This window comes from Rana temporaria, chromosome 5 (genome assembly GCF_905171775.1).
Source record: "Rana temporaria chromosome 5, aRanTem1.1, whole genome shotgun sequence".
NCBI lineage: Eukaryota > Metazoa > Chordata > Amphibia > Anura > Ranidae > Rana > Rana temporaria.
This window is the reverse complement of record NC_053493.1, coordinates 155,922,912-155,937,546: the sequence shown is the minus strand read 5'-3', so window position 1 is coordinate 155,937,546 and position 14,635 is coordinate 155,922,912. Positions and strand designations below refer to the sequence as shown.

Genomic DNA, 14,635 nt, shown 5'->3' with positions numbered 1-14,635 from the left:
GCAATAAGCGTTTATTGATTGGTTTGCGCAAAAGTTATAGCGTCTACAAAATAGGGGATAGTTTTATGGCATTTTTATTAATAATTTTTATTTTATTTTTTCATTTTTACAGCGATCAGTGCTATAAAAATGCACTGATTATTGTGAAAATTACACTGGCAATTAAGGGGTTAACCCGTAGGGGGCGCTGAAGGGGTTACGTGTGACCTAAGGGAGTGATTCTTACTGTGTGGGGGCATGGCTTGGCATGTGACATCACTGATCGTCGTTCCCTATGACAGGGAACAGACGATCAGTGACACTCTCACTAGGAAGCACGGGGACGGGTTTGTTTACATTTACCGTTCTTCAGCTCTGTGACCCGATCGCGGTCACGGAGTACCCAACCGGGTCGCGAGCGCGCCGCCCATGGCTGTGCAAATTAAAGGGGACATACCTGTACGCCAATATGCGCAGCCGTGCCATTCTGCTGTCGTACATCGTCGGCAATCGGTTAACCACTTCAATACTTCGCCCAGAGGCAATTCAGTTCGCATGTGTTGCGCTTTACAAATCTCTCACTCACTCACTCACTCACTCACTCACTCACTCACTCACTCAATACAAGGCACTTATACACCTTCCTGCCCAGACCAATTTTCAGCTTTCAGAGCTATTACATTTTGAATGACAATTGTGCGGCCATGTGATGCTGTACCCAAACAACAATTTTTCCCACAAATAGAGCTTTCTTTTGGTGGTATTTGATTACCTCTGAGGTTTTTATTTTTTGCACTACAAATAAAAAAAGACTAATGCCGCGTACACACGACCGTTTTTCATGACGTGAAATTTTTTTTTTTTTTAAATGGTCATGAAAAACTATCGTGTGTTGGCCCCAGAGCATTTTTCTCGACGTGAAAAATGGGCATTAAAAATTTAGAACATGCTCTAAATTTTCTCGGCGTTGTTCACGTTGTCGTTTTTAACGTTGTGAAAAACGGTCGTGTGTAGGCTTTAATGGAGATAGCACATTCGTCACACTGTAACAGACTGAAAAGCGCGAATCGTCTCTCACCAAACTTTTACTAACACGAAATCAGCAAAAGAGTGGCACCATCTGAATGGAATTTCCCCTTTATAGTGCCGTCGTACGTGTTGTACGTCACCGCGCTTTGCTCGAGCATTTTTTTTGTTCACGATCGTGTGTAGGCAAGGCAGGCTTGACAAGAATCACGTTGAAAAAAACATAGTTTTTTCTAGGACATTGAAAATGGTCGCGTGTACGCGGCTTAAGTTTCTTCCTTTCATCTAACTGGAGGTCGTGCCTGCTGAGGCAGTCCTTTCCCTGCTGTAACACACCACAAGTTTGATTGACCTGTTTGAATTCAATCGTTCTGGTAAGCCTTTGAATTTTTGGTGGTGGATCATCTATCAGCATGGTAATGGTTCACAGATTATATAAATCATGTATTTGTTACCAACACTTTTCTCCTGGCTAGGTGAACCAAGTTTGTAACCTTGCCTGTCAGGTGCCTTGCACCCCGGGAATTCAATGAAAGGTCCTACTTTTTCAGGGAGTAGATAAAAGTACAAGTTTAAGTGAATTTGTTTGTGTGTACATGCACTTTTTTTGGTACATTTAAAGTTTTTCTGTCTTTTTACATCACCATGCGTGCCAAGTGTGGGTCGCATTAGACTCATATTCTGGAGTGGGTTCTTTTGGGCTATGCTAGTCACTATAGACAAAGTTTCTGCCTTACACATGGGGTACCTTTACCTGAAAAAAAGACTGAACTATAATAAACTCTCTCAATGTTGTATACACCCCACAATCAGTGCATTTAGGAGGGACATGCATAGCCAATGCCCTCTCCACCTGTCCAGTGCATCACTGCTACCTCACTCCCAGTAATGGTATGGAGCACTACCGTGCACCTAGTGGGGACTCTATGCATGCTGTTCACTTAACTCTTCCTCTTTCATACTTGTGCACAGGCTGGGGACCTCTGCAATACTGATCTGGTCTACTATGGGAGACAAACATGCTCAAGGAAAGAGTGCAAAGAACAACTCCTCCTGCTATAAGTTGTCCTACCCGCCACATGTACACACGCATGACAGGCTGCTAAAGAAACCTTCATTATCCTTGGTAACCACTGTATCTTCAGATTGTATTAATCTTATTTTCATACCCCAATGTGAGTAATGACCTGAGCATTCTTGCATTACACGTCTTTCAAAAATTCAGAACAGGCAAAGTTCCAAAGCTTTACTGAAGAATAAATGAACACAACAGTTCAACATAACGTGCAGTCTTTTCCTAACATCCCTAGTCCATAACTTCAGGCTTGTGGCTGCCCCAGCATACCTACACAGGCAGAAGTCCATTACTGGCTGAGTCCATGATGGCAGTGTCCAGGATTGCCATATTGAGGGTGGACTGCAGGTCCCAGAAGCTTCTCCAGGTTGTAGCAGGGTCCTGAGGGTGGATGTGAATTAATTGTCACTCGGCATGTTTAGCAGGACAACAGGACAGAGTCCGGCCACAATGCCAGGAGCAACCGCAGATTTTTGATAACCTCTCATGTGCGTGTGAGTCCCTGGAGCCCCCTGGGTATAGACCCCTGTCCCTTTCATAATACACAGAACCAGTGGATACAAAAACATAGAATATCCAGGCTCAAACTTACCGACCAATCAGCAACCAACCAAATTCACTTGTCTATTTATTCATTTCTACTAGTAATGGAGGTGATCAGCGACTTTTTGTGGGACTGTGATATTGTGGTGGACAAATCAGACACTAATGCCCTGTACACACGATCGGTTCGTCTGATGAAAACGGACCAATGGACCATTTTCATCAGACGAACCGATCTTGTGTGGGCTCCACCATTTTTTTTCCCATCGATGAAAAAAAATAGAACCTGTTTTAAAATTTTCTTATGGTTAAAAAAACGATAGAAAAAAACTATCGTCTGTGGGGAAATCCATCGGTCAAAAATCCACGCATGCTCAGAATCAAGTCGACGCGTGCTCGGAAGCATTCAACTTAATTTTTCTCTGCACTTCTTTGTGTTTTACGTCACCGCGTTGGACACAATCGGATTTTTAACCGATGGTGTGTAGGCAAGACTGTTGAAAGCTTTATCGGATATCTGATGAAAAAATCCATCGGTTCGTTTTCATCAGACGACCCGATCATGTGTACAGGGCATTACTGACACTTTTGTGGGAACCAGTGACACCAATACAGTGATCAGTGCTAAAAATATTCACTGTCACTGTACTAATGACATTGGCTGGAAAGGGGCTAACATCAGGGGAAATCAAATGGTTAAAGGGGTTGTAAAGGTAAAAAAAAAAATCCCTAAATAGCTTCCTTTACCTTAGTGCAGTCCTCCTTCACTTACCTCATCCTTCGATTTTGCTTTTAAATGTCCTTATTTCTTCTGAGAAATCCTCACTTCCTGTTCTTCTGTCTGTAACTCCACACAGTAATGCGAGGCTTGGTGTGGAGTGTCGTGCTCGCCCCCTCCCTTGGACTACAGGAGAGTCAGGATGCCCACTAACACACAGCTCCTTTCTCTATCTGCAACGTAGAGAGCGTCCTGTAGTGCAAGGGAGGGGGCGAGCACGACACTCCACACCAGGGAGAAAGCCTTGCATTACTGTGTGGAGTTACAGACAGACGAACAGGAAGTGAGGATTTCTCAGAAGAAATAAGGACATTTAAAAGCAAAATGGAAGGATGAGGTAAGTGAAGAAGGACTGCACTAAGGTAAAAAAATTGTACCTTTACAACCCCTTTAACTGTGTGCCTAGCCAGTGTTTTTATATAGTGTGGGAGGTACATTTACTAGGGAAAGACATGGATCCTTGTCCTTGCTTTGCAGGAACACAGGATCCATGCCTTCCCTACTGATGCTTGTTTCAGGTTAGTAAGCATTTTAAGAGAGAGGGCACAAATCTCAGGTGCCATATTTTTTCTGATATTTGTAGAAAACAAAATTAAAGAATAGCTAGCAGATTAGTCATCAGCATATTTGTGATGGATCTACATTAACCCCAATCTCAGTTAAATAAAAAAAGGATAATTTGTTTCATCGTCTGTTTTTCCATGGATTAAAGGGGTTGTAAAGGTAAATGTTTTTTCACCTTAATGCATCCTATGCATTAAGGTGAAAAAACATCCGATGGTAACGCCCCCCCCCCCCACGAGCCCCCGTTTTACTAACCTGACCCTTCGAAAGTCCCGGGCGCATCCATGTGATCTTCTTCGGTTCCCAGCCTGGCCGTTGATTGGCTAGGCTGGGTGGATTGATAGCGCGTCATCCGCTGCTGTCAATCACAGCGGATGACACGCCAGGGGGCGGGGCCGAGTGATACAGTCGGCGGCTGTGCCCGCCGCTGTATCATGGGAGCGCGCTCGCAAAAGCTTTCCACCATGCAAGCTCGCTCGCATGAAGGTAGAAAGCTTTTGCGAGGAGGAGCTGAGACAGCCGCCGAGGGACCCCAGAAGACTGGATTAGGGGACACTCTGTGCAAAACGAGCTGCACAGTGGAGGTAAGTATAACATGTTTGTTATTTAAAAAAATAAAATAATCTGCCTTTAGTGACCCTTTAATGTATTTTGTACCTGAATGTATCACTTTCGGTTATAAAAATGAAGCTATTACTCTCTGTAAAGACAGTAGGAGCTTTGCTTCTCATGCTGCTGTATGCTAAAGCAAAGCAGCAATGTCATATGTTCCATGCTAGATTTAGGTACTGTACATCTGGCCAGCCTTACTTGCCAGGAAGAAGGTTCAGCACAGTCATTTATAGTCATTTGTACGGAGCAGCAGCTCTAAGTGCGGACACATTTAATTTTCCTATATTTGCATGAACTTGATTAGGATCAGATTAAGAGTAAGCATGCATTAGCAGTAAGCTGGCTGGTGAAGCAAACTGGGTTGTTGATTTCAATGAGAGCCACCTTGACGAAAAAATTACAAGTAAAAATATGAAATGCTGGAAAAATAATCAGTTAATAGATAGTTTTGTATATAGAAGTGTCAGCATATTTTTAAATGTTAAACAAGAGACTTATTAACCCTTTCATGTTGGAGGTAAAAAAAAAATCTTGAACAGTTTTGTAACTTTGACTTGTGTTAGTAAAACTGTACAAATCACAACTACACACTGTATCCAGGTGAATTATAGCTTGTTTGTTAAGACAAATTGGGCTTTCATTGGTGGTAAATAGTTAGGCCCCTTTCACACGAGGTGGATCGGTAATGATCCGCCTCCGTATGGTTTGTTTACTCAGTGGGGATTGCTCTGTTGATCCCCGCTGAGCCGGCGGATGACAGGGCGGTCCCCGCACACTGTGCAGGGACCGCCCCATGTCTTTTCTCTGCTCTCCCCTATGGGGGGATCGGATGAACATGGACCGTATGTCCGTGTTCATCCGATCCGTTTCGCAGACGGAAGGAAAAATAGGGGGTTTTTTTTCGTCTGCAAAATCAGATCATTGCAGAGGCGGACGAGATCGGGTGTCAGCAGATATTCATCCGCTGACGTCCACGATCTCATGGGGACCAATGTATGTCCTTTTTTCATCCACAAACGGATAGATGAAAAAGCGGACATACGGTCCGCATGTGTGAAAGGGGCCTAAGGGATATCTCTTTTTTTCATATCAAAGGAAAACTATCATACAAAAAATAGGAATTGTATAACCACTTCAGCCACGGACCATATTGCTGGTCAGTGACCGGGCCACTATTTGCGATTCGCCACTGCGTCGCTTTAACTGACAATTGCGCGGTCCTGCGACGTGGCTCCCAAACAAAATTGGTGTCCTTTTTTTCCCACAAATAGAGCTTTCTTTTGGTGGTATTTGATCACCTCTGCGGTTTTAATTTTTTGCGCTATAAACAAAAATAGAGCGACAATTTTGAAAATGAATATTTTTTACTTTTTGCTGTAATAAATATCCCCAAAAATATATAAAAAAAGTTTTTTTCCTCAGTTTAGGCCGATACGTATTCTTCTACATATTTTTCGTAAAAAAAAATCGAAATAAGGTTTTATTGATTGGTTTGCGCAAAAGTTATAGCGTCTACAAAATAGGGCATAGTTTTATGGCATTTTTATTAATATTTTTTTTTTACTAGTAATGGCAGCGATCAGCGATTTTTATCAGTACTGCGACCTTATGGCGGACACTTCGGACACTTTTGACACATTTTTGGGACCATTGGCATTTTTATAGCGATCAGTGCTATAAAAATGCATTGATTACTATAAAAATGCCACTGGCAGGGAAGTGGTTAACACTAGGGGCGAGGAAGGGGTTAATTATGTTCCCTGTGTGTGTTCTAACTAAAGGGGGGTGGGACTGACTTAGGGAAATGACAGATTGCTGTTCATACATTGTATGAACAGACGATCAGGCATTTCTCCCCCTGACAGGACCAGGAGCTGTGTAACGAGCGATCGCGGGTGCCCGGCGGTGATCGCGCCAGGCACGCGCGTCGGGACCAGGGGCGAGCGGGCGGCACACACGCGCCCCTATTGGCTGAATCGCGAGATAACGTATAGCTACTTGATCTCGCGCAGCCGAGCCGACCTGTCGCCGTATAACTGCGGCTGCTGGTCGGCAAGCGGTTAAAATTTTTGTATTTCTTTCTTTTACCATGACCTACCGCCCCAAAACAAATTGCCCTGCTCCTAATGGTTACAGCGATACCACAGGCGTGTATATTATCTGTTGATTGTACCCGTAGTACAGCCCAGAAACAATAGTGCACAGCTTGCTTTTTCTGTGTTCCGAATTCCAAATTCTGTGTTTTCCGAAATCTACGCTTGGAATTCCACGTTTCGAGTTCCCTGTTCCAAATTCCAAATTCGGTGTTCTAAAAATCCGAATTCCAAATTGCATGCTCCGAATTTCAAATTGCGTGTTCCGAATTCCACGTTCCGAGTTCCGTGTTTCAAATTCCAAATTCTGTGTTACAAAATCCGAATTTCAAATTCTGTATTTCAAATTCCGTGTTCCGAATTCCACCTTCTGAATTCTGTGTTCCAAATTCCATTCTGAACTCTAAATTCCGTGTTCCGAAATCCGAATTCCAAGTTCCATGTTCCAAATTCCAAATTCTGTGTTCTGAATTCCACGTCTCAAATTCCACGTTCCAAATTCCATTCTGAATTCTAAATTCCGTGTTACGATTTCCGTGTTCTGAATTCCACTTTCCAACTTCTGTGTTTTCCGAAATCTGAATGCCAAATTCCGTGTTCCGAATTCCACGTTCCGGGTTTCGGGTTCCGTGTTCCAAATTCCAAATTCTGTGTTCCGAAATCCAAATTCCGTGTTCCAAATTCCGTGTTCTGAGTTCCACGTTCCGTATTCCAAATTCTGTATTCTGAATTTCACATTCTGAATTCCGTGTTCCAAATTCTGTGTTCTAAATTCAATTCCGAATTTCAAATTCCATGTTCTGAATTCTAAATTCCATGTTACATGTTACAAATTCCATGTTTCGAATTCTACGTTTCGAGTTCTGTGTCCCAAATTCAAAATTCTGTGTCTTGAAATCCGAATTCCGAATTCCAAATCCTGTGTTCCGAATCCCAAATTCCATGTTCCGAATTCCGTGTTCCTAATTCCGCATCCCGAATTCCACATTCCGGATTCCGTGTTCCAAATTCCGCATTCCGAATTCCACGTTCCAAGTTCTGTGTTCCAAATTGCAGATTCTGTGTTCCGAATTCCACGTTCCAATTTTCAAATTCCACGTTACGAATTTCGTGTTCCGATCTCCGAATTCCAAATTCTGTGTTCCGAAATCTGAATTCCAAATTCTGTGTTCTGAGTTCCAAATTTCGTGTTCTGAATTCTGTGTTCCAAATTCCGAATTCCGTGTCCCAAAATCTGTGTTCCAAATTCCGAATTCCGTGTCCCAAAATCTGTGTTCCAAATTCCGAATTCCGTGTCCCAAAATCTGTGTTCCAAATTCCATGTTCTGATTGCCACGTTCCGAATTCCATGTTCCGAATTCCGCGTTCCAATTTCCGAATTCCGAGTTACGAATTTTGTGTTCTGCTTTCCAAATTCGAAATTCTGTGTTCCGAAATCCAAATTCCAAATTCTGTGTTCCGAAATCCGAATTCCAAATTCCGTGTTCTGAATTCCATGTTTCAAATTCGGTGTTCAGAATTCCGAATTCGGTGTTCAGAATTCCGAAATCCGAATTCCAAATTCCACATTCCAAATTCCACGTTCCATGTTCAGTATTCCAAATTCTGGGTCACTGTGACATGTTTTAGGGCCTGTTCACACTAGAATGCAGTGCTGGAAAGGATCGTTCTGTGCACGTTTCCTGCACTGCACATCAATGCGCTGCCCTTGCCAGACACAATTGGGTATCAACTAATTGTTAATGTCACCCAAAATGCATCTTACAAATGCAGCACATTTGCAACCACCAAACTGCCGTGTACCACTGTACCATGCATTTTGGTGCAGCACAATCTGAAAAAGTCGTGCTTGCACTACTTCTCCCGTGTTCTGGTATGTTTGGTGGGCTATTGGAATGAACGGACTGTCAAAACCGAAACACGCAGGACTGCATAGGACATGTATTCCAGTGTGAACCATTTCTTAGTGGGCTTGCTTTATTAAAAGTGGACTTTGCCCAGTATGCATGGGTATACAAGGATCATTTAGCAAATGGCATGAATACCAATGTTTAGAGAATTTTATCCTCTATATGCCATGTTGTACATTACAAAATGTATACCATTGCATGTTACATAAGCCAGACCACTGCACTGTATGCACTATACTTTGTTACTTAATCCAGTTGGCTTATTTTATGTTGCTGCAAGTTATGCATGTTCCCCCTGTGCTTGCGCAGGTTCCCTCTGGGTTCTCTGGTTTCCTTCTATATGCCAAAGACATGTTGGTAGGTTAACTGGATCAGTTGAGCACACCCAAGATGACAGCCTTACCTCCTAAGCACTTTGAGTCCATCGGGTAGGAAAGTGCTATAGAAATACAAATTAAATTAAAATAAAATTCTATACAATATACTTTTATTATACAGTATCACTGTGCTCTGTATGTTTTTCTTTTCATTCCATAGTCTAGAAACCTTGAAATCTGCATGCTGTGCTTTACACTATGTACCACAAACTGCAGCTCTTGTGCCATATGTTACGTTCCCCAGACTGGAGTTTTTTTTAGGAATTTTACATTTTGTTCAGTGCAACACGCTGGCCCTGTTCACACTGGCATGAAAAGCTAGTTTGAGGCACACTTAACACTAATTCAACTCCTAGTAAAGCAGGAGTTGGAGGATTCATAATATGGGCAACACACAGTGCTGTTCACATTATTAAAACATGAAGCGTTTGCGTATGTGGAGTTCGGAAGGAATGTTAGCGTCTCAACTCTTTCCTTTCAAGTGTATTTTAACGCACAATAAATGCGCTGGCACACTTTTGCAGAGCATAAGCATATGCTAGGTTTACAGTTGTGTGGTTCCTGCAACCGGAACCATCTGCAAAAAAAATGCACAGCCACTGAGGAGATGTGTGGGGGTAACATTAATCCGACAAGCACTCCCATGCATTGGAAATTGCAGCATGCTTTGCCACATTGGAAACCGCACTGTACTATGCAGCTGCATTTTCTATAAAGTTGCAGGCACCTTTTCCCTACATTTTCACTGGATACAGCAACCCATTCAAATGAATGGGCTGCTGTGCACACGCAAGCACAGCTGCAGGGAAACTGCATATATGTGGACCAAGCCTAAGACCACATTCACACCTGGGCGTTTTGTAGCTTGAAGCCTGAAGCTACAAAACGCTGGAGGGGGAAAAACTATTATTCTCAATGGAGATGGTTCACATCTCCACTACAAAACGCCTGAAGCCAGAAGTTCAAAAACGCCTGAAGCTCAAACAAGTCCTGGGACTTTTTTTAGGCAGATTTGGACGTTTTTCTGTTTTTAACATTGGTGACCCTAGACCTGTCCAAATATTGCGACAAAACACGGTAAAAAAACACGTCAAAAATCGCAGTAAAAATACGCCGCAAATATCGGGACAAAACGCGGTAAAAAACACCGCAAAATCACGGCAAAACGCTACGCTCAGGTGTGAATGCAGCCTAAAGGCCTCGTACACGCGATACGAAAATCAGATGAAAACATTTGTACAACAAGCTGTCTGACGATTTTCGGATCGATAGTATGGTGCTTTTCGAAAACCGATTTAGCTTTTTCGTCCGACAAACATTTTTGTCGGATGTGAAACTATACTACATTTTTGTCTATAACATTTTTGGTCGGATGTGAACTCAATGTCCGATTTTTGTTTCATTAGTATGGTTTTCGTACGAAGAAATCGTAAGAGCAAGACTACGGAACGAAAGAATACATACAAAACTATTTAACACATTACATCACTTCTGACGTTGTATTCTGTCGTACGAAAATTTTCGAATTGTGAGTAACCTCTTCACTTTCGACATGAGACTGGCATGCCACAAAAATCAAATGTTCGGTCGTCCGTAAATCTAAGCGTGTGTACGAGGCTTTAGGCCAGGGGTGCCCAACCAGTGGCCCAGGGGCCACATGTGGCCCGCAGAGCTCTCTGATGTGGCCCGCGACCTCCTGCTCTGGGATGGAATAGAAAAGAATACTGGCCCAGATTCAAGAAGCAATTGTGCCCGTGTAACCATAAGTTACACGGCGCAATTGCTTACTTGCTCCGGTGTAACGAGTGCTCCTGATTCAGGAACCTCGTTACACCGACTGCAGCCTAAAATCTGCGCGGCATAAGGCTCTTATGCCTCGCAGATTTTAGGCTGCATTCTTGCGTGTGACGCTAGGGGGCGCTCCCATTGTGATCAGCGTGTAGTATGCAAATTGCATACTACCACTGATTCACAAACTTGCGCGGGCCCTGCGCAAGCCAGGTACGGAGTTTCCGTACGGCAACTTTAGCGCAAGGCTGCCCCTTCTAATAGTAGGGACAGCCAATGCTAAAGTATAGCCGCCGCTCCCGCGACGTGAAATTTGAATTTCACGTCGTTTGCGTAAGTGATTCGTGAATGGCGCTGGACGGGATCATTTACATTGCGCGCGCTTACGCCGGGCAATTTTGCCGGCGCGCCCTCGCAATTTACGGAGCTACTGCTCCGTGAATCGAGGGCAGCGCAAAATATTTGCGGGGGCGCAGGGCAAAATCGTTGCCCTGCTCCCCCGCAAATATCGCGCAAATGTACCTGAATCTGGGCCACAGTGTATATATGGGCATATCTGTTCTGCAATGGTTACTGGGCTGCTTCCAAACTAATCCACAGATGCAGAGCAACTCACCTGCAGGTTACCTGCACTGAGCCATAGACTTCTGTTATTACCTGCAAGTTTGGTGAGCTTTCTGAAAGTGCACCAAACCTGCAGAATATAATGGAAGTCTATTGCAACGTCCAAAAAAGCCAAAAGGTACACTGCGTTGCACCCGGTGTGTGGGTAAACCGCAGCGTATCAGTGTGAAAGCAGCCTGACCCAATTGGACCCTCCATTCACCTCTAAGAAGTGGCAGTGACTTGTGTCCTACCTCCAATCTGATCTGGCTGTGTCCACTCTGCATATGCAGAGCAGACATGGACCTGCCATCCACCCGCTCTGCTGATTGTGGCCCGCGACCGGTTACCAAGTCGCTTAAGTGGCCCTCGCACTTCAAAAGGTTGGGCACCCCTGCTTTAGGCCTTGTTTACAACAGCTAACATGCCTTTAATGCACAGTAAAAGCACAACAAACAACAATGAGCAATGAGCGTTAACACTATAGGTGCATTTGTTCAGCCTCGGTATACTGTGAACAAGGTATTTTACATTTTTTCCACTTTGTGAAAAAACACAAATCTTTTCGGAGAAAGAGTTTTATAGCGTTCTAAAAAATTCCAGCCAGATGATCGAGGTTAGTGAACCTGAAAAACACGTTTTACTAGCACTGAACAGAAAATGTCACTGTATCAGCTGAACAAGAAGGACTGCTTAGAAATCTGAGCTATACACTGTAACCCAGAACACACATACAATCAGATTGGACCGTTTATAACATCATCTGTATTTTCTGCTTCTGTTAGTAGCAGCACTTTAACATTCAACATCAAGATTCCCATTATATCCAGTGGCGCTCATCCACACCTGAGCATCGTGTTGCTTAAAGCTTGCCACACGAAGCTCAAAAAAATACATGATCTTCTTGGGGGCAGAGTCACTCATTTTGCCCCCTATAGACTTCAATGGGAGCTCCTAAAAATTCCTAAAGGTGTGTGAATTTTTGTCTCTCCTCTTAGTAACTGGCCTTTTATTGACTAAAAATGTGCATACAAACATCTATAATCTCGAAAATTATCTAACAATGTTTATGCTGTGAATGGGGACTAAGTTGACTTACTTTGCATTTTACTGCCGTGATGTGCATGATTCTTGCAGCATATATACAGTATAAAGTACAGTATATCAACATACTAAATAATATATATATATATATATATATATATATATATATATATATACTGTATATGCAATATAATATAACTCCCTAAGAACATTGCTGCATAACAAATTGATTACCATGATTTTCTGATGTTGGGTTAAAAACCTCCCAATCCAGCAGAAACAAAGGGTAATGCTAAGAAGACACCTCCTTATTCCAACAATATACATTTCATTAAAGAGGAAGTAAACTGTGCTGCCCCAATAGGGGCATAGAATATGAGATGCATAGCCTCAGTTAATATTAGCATTGTTATATAGATTAGAGTCTATATAGTGTGGTTTGCCTACTATTTTCTCATAGCTAAATCTATGTGTTATCCTATGCTGCCATCTAGTGGCCTTTGTTGCAATGCACATGTTTATGTGATTCTTTGAGTTACCACATATTTTCACTGTATGTATGCCCCTCCCTGCTTCCTGTGTGGAGTACTTCCTGTGTCATCTCTTCAGCCAGCAAGCCACATGTAGAAGGACACTCATGTACTCTACCCAAGGTAGGAAAGGCATCATCTTTTGACCGCACAATACTATCACCATTCATCTGCTGTTCCTGTTATCTGCTGTAACCTCTGAAGTTTAAAGAATAAACACCTCTTTTGAATGAATCGGTATTGACGAGTTCAGCTGTCTGACAAGGATTGTCCGCAGTGAGTATATCTGCTTATACAGGCCAGGCATAGAGGTCTCAGCAAGGGATATATCGCTATCACAACAATCGGAGTCAGAACAGTCAAAAGATGCATAGAATTCTTACAGCATGCTGGGTATATGTGTGTGCCTAATCTGCAATCAAGCTCCGTGCCAGCCGCCATCTTGTGAAAGCACATGGTCGCACAAGCTTACTGCTCTTCATGTGAATGTTGAAAGCTGTTTCTCTAATTGAACTGTGTTACCCCACCTGTCTAAGCTGCTGTTCGTCTTCTTAAAGAGACAGTACCATTTTTTACAAAACCGTGAGAAATGTCTAGACAAGGCTCTGAACACTCTTTTACGGCTGAACCAACGCAGATTTATCATGCCTCTGAACCCGCAGACGTACAGGGAGCAGTCTCTGCAGATATTGCTGAACAGAGTGTAAGACCCAAGCGTACAATAAAACCAATACAGAAACTCAGAGAAAACTATGAATACACTAGAGATAAGTTCTCCAGCAAGCTATCGGACTTCTGGGACAGAACTTCACACTGCATGTCAGTTTTGCCACACTTTAATGATCAACCGGCTGAACTAGGAGATTCTATAGTTCGTCTATCTGCTGCGTATGAACACTACCAACGGCTGTCTGCAAAATACACTGCTTTCTTGCAAGACTGTAATATAGAGGACTCTTCAGCAGAACTGACCAAGACTGATGCACTGAACCAACAAAGGGATCTCTTAGTGAAAAATGCTCAGTGTAAGGCAGAACTCCGCATTGCTCAACTGCAAGAGACCAGATCTCACAGATCAACATCAACCAAGCACACTGCACGTTCTTCTAGATCCTCTCGCTCCAGAAGTTCGACATTAAGCGACAAGCTAATAGAGGCCCGCGCTGATGCTGAATCCAAAAAAGCGCAAAGCTCCCTTGCTAAGAAAGAAGCAGAGATGAAGGCCCAAAGCAAAGCTCTTGAAGCAGAGATGGAAGCCCAGAGCAAAACTCGCCAAGCAGAAATGGAATCCCAAATAAAGATTCTGCAAATAGAGAAAGAGGAAGCAGGTGCGCTAGCAAGGCTGAAAGTCCTTGAACAAGCAATGGGTCAAAGTACTAATTCAGACTGTCTTATCCCAGCAGAACTGGAAGATCCAATTGATCGCACCAGTGATTATGTGCTAAAGCATAATGTTTACAAAGATACAGAGTCATCTCCTGTACCTCCTACTAACAACACTGTTCTGACTCTCAACTCAGGGACCTCCCAGCTCAAAATGCCTGAGTCTCCTCAAGTCCACAACGCCAGAGCATCTACGCAGCAAACCACATCAACTCCTGCCATCAACAAGGTGACTTCCAGCGACAAGCCGCAGCTCCAGCCACAGCCAGCAGAAGCCTTAAAGACTACACCAAAGTTAAGCGCTCATGCAACATCATTTCATCCTGGTAA

At 43.2% G+C, this 14,635-nt stretch overlaps 1 protein-coding gene across 2 annotated transcripts in view; it reads left to right on the top strand.

Moving 5' to 3' along the window:
- Positions 1–14,635, top strand: part of ITPRID1 (ITPR interacting domain containing 1) — a 181,095-nt gene that overhangs the window by 116,641 nt on the left and 49,819 nt on the right. The gene's annotated exons all lie outside the window — the stretch shown is intronic.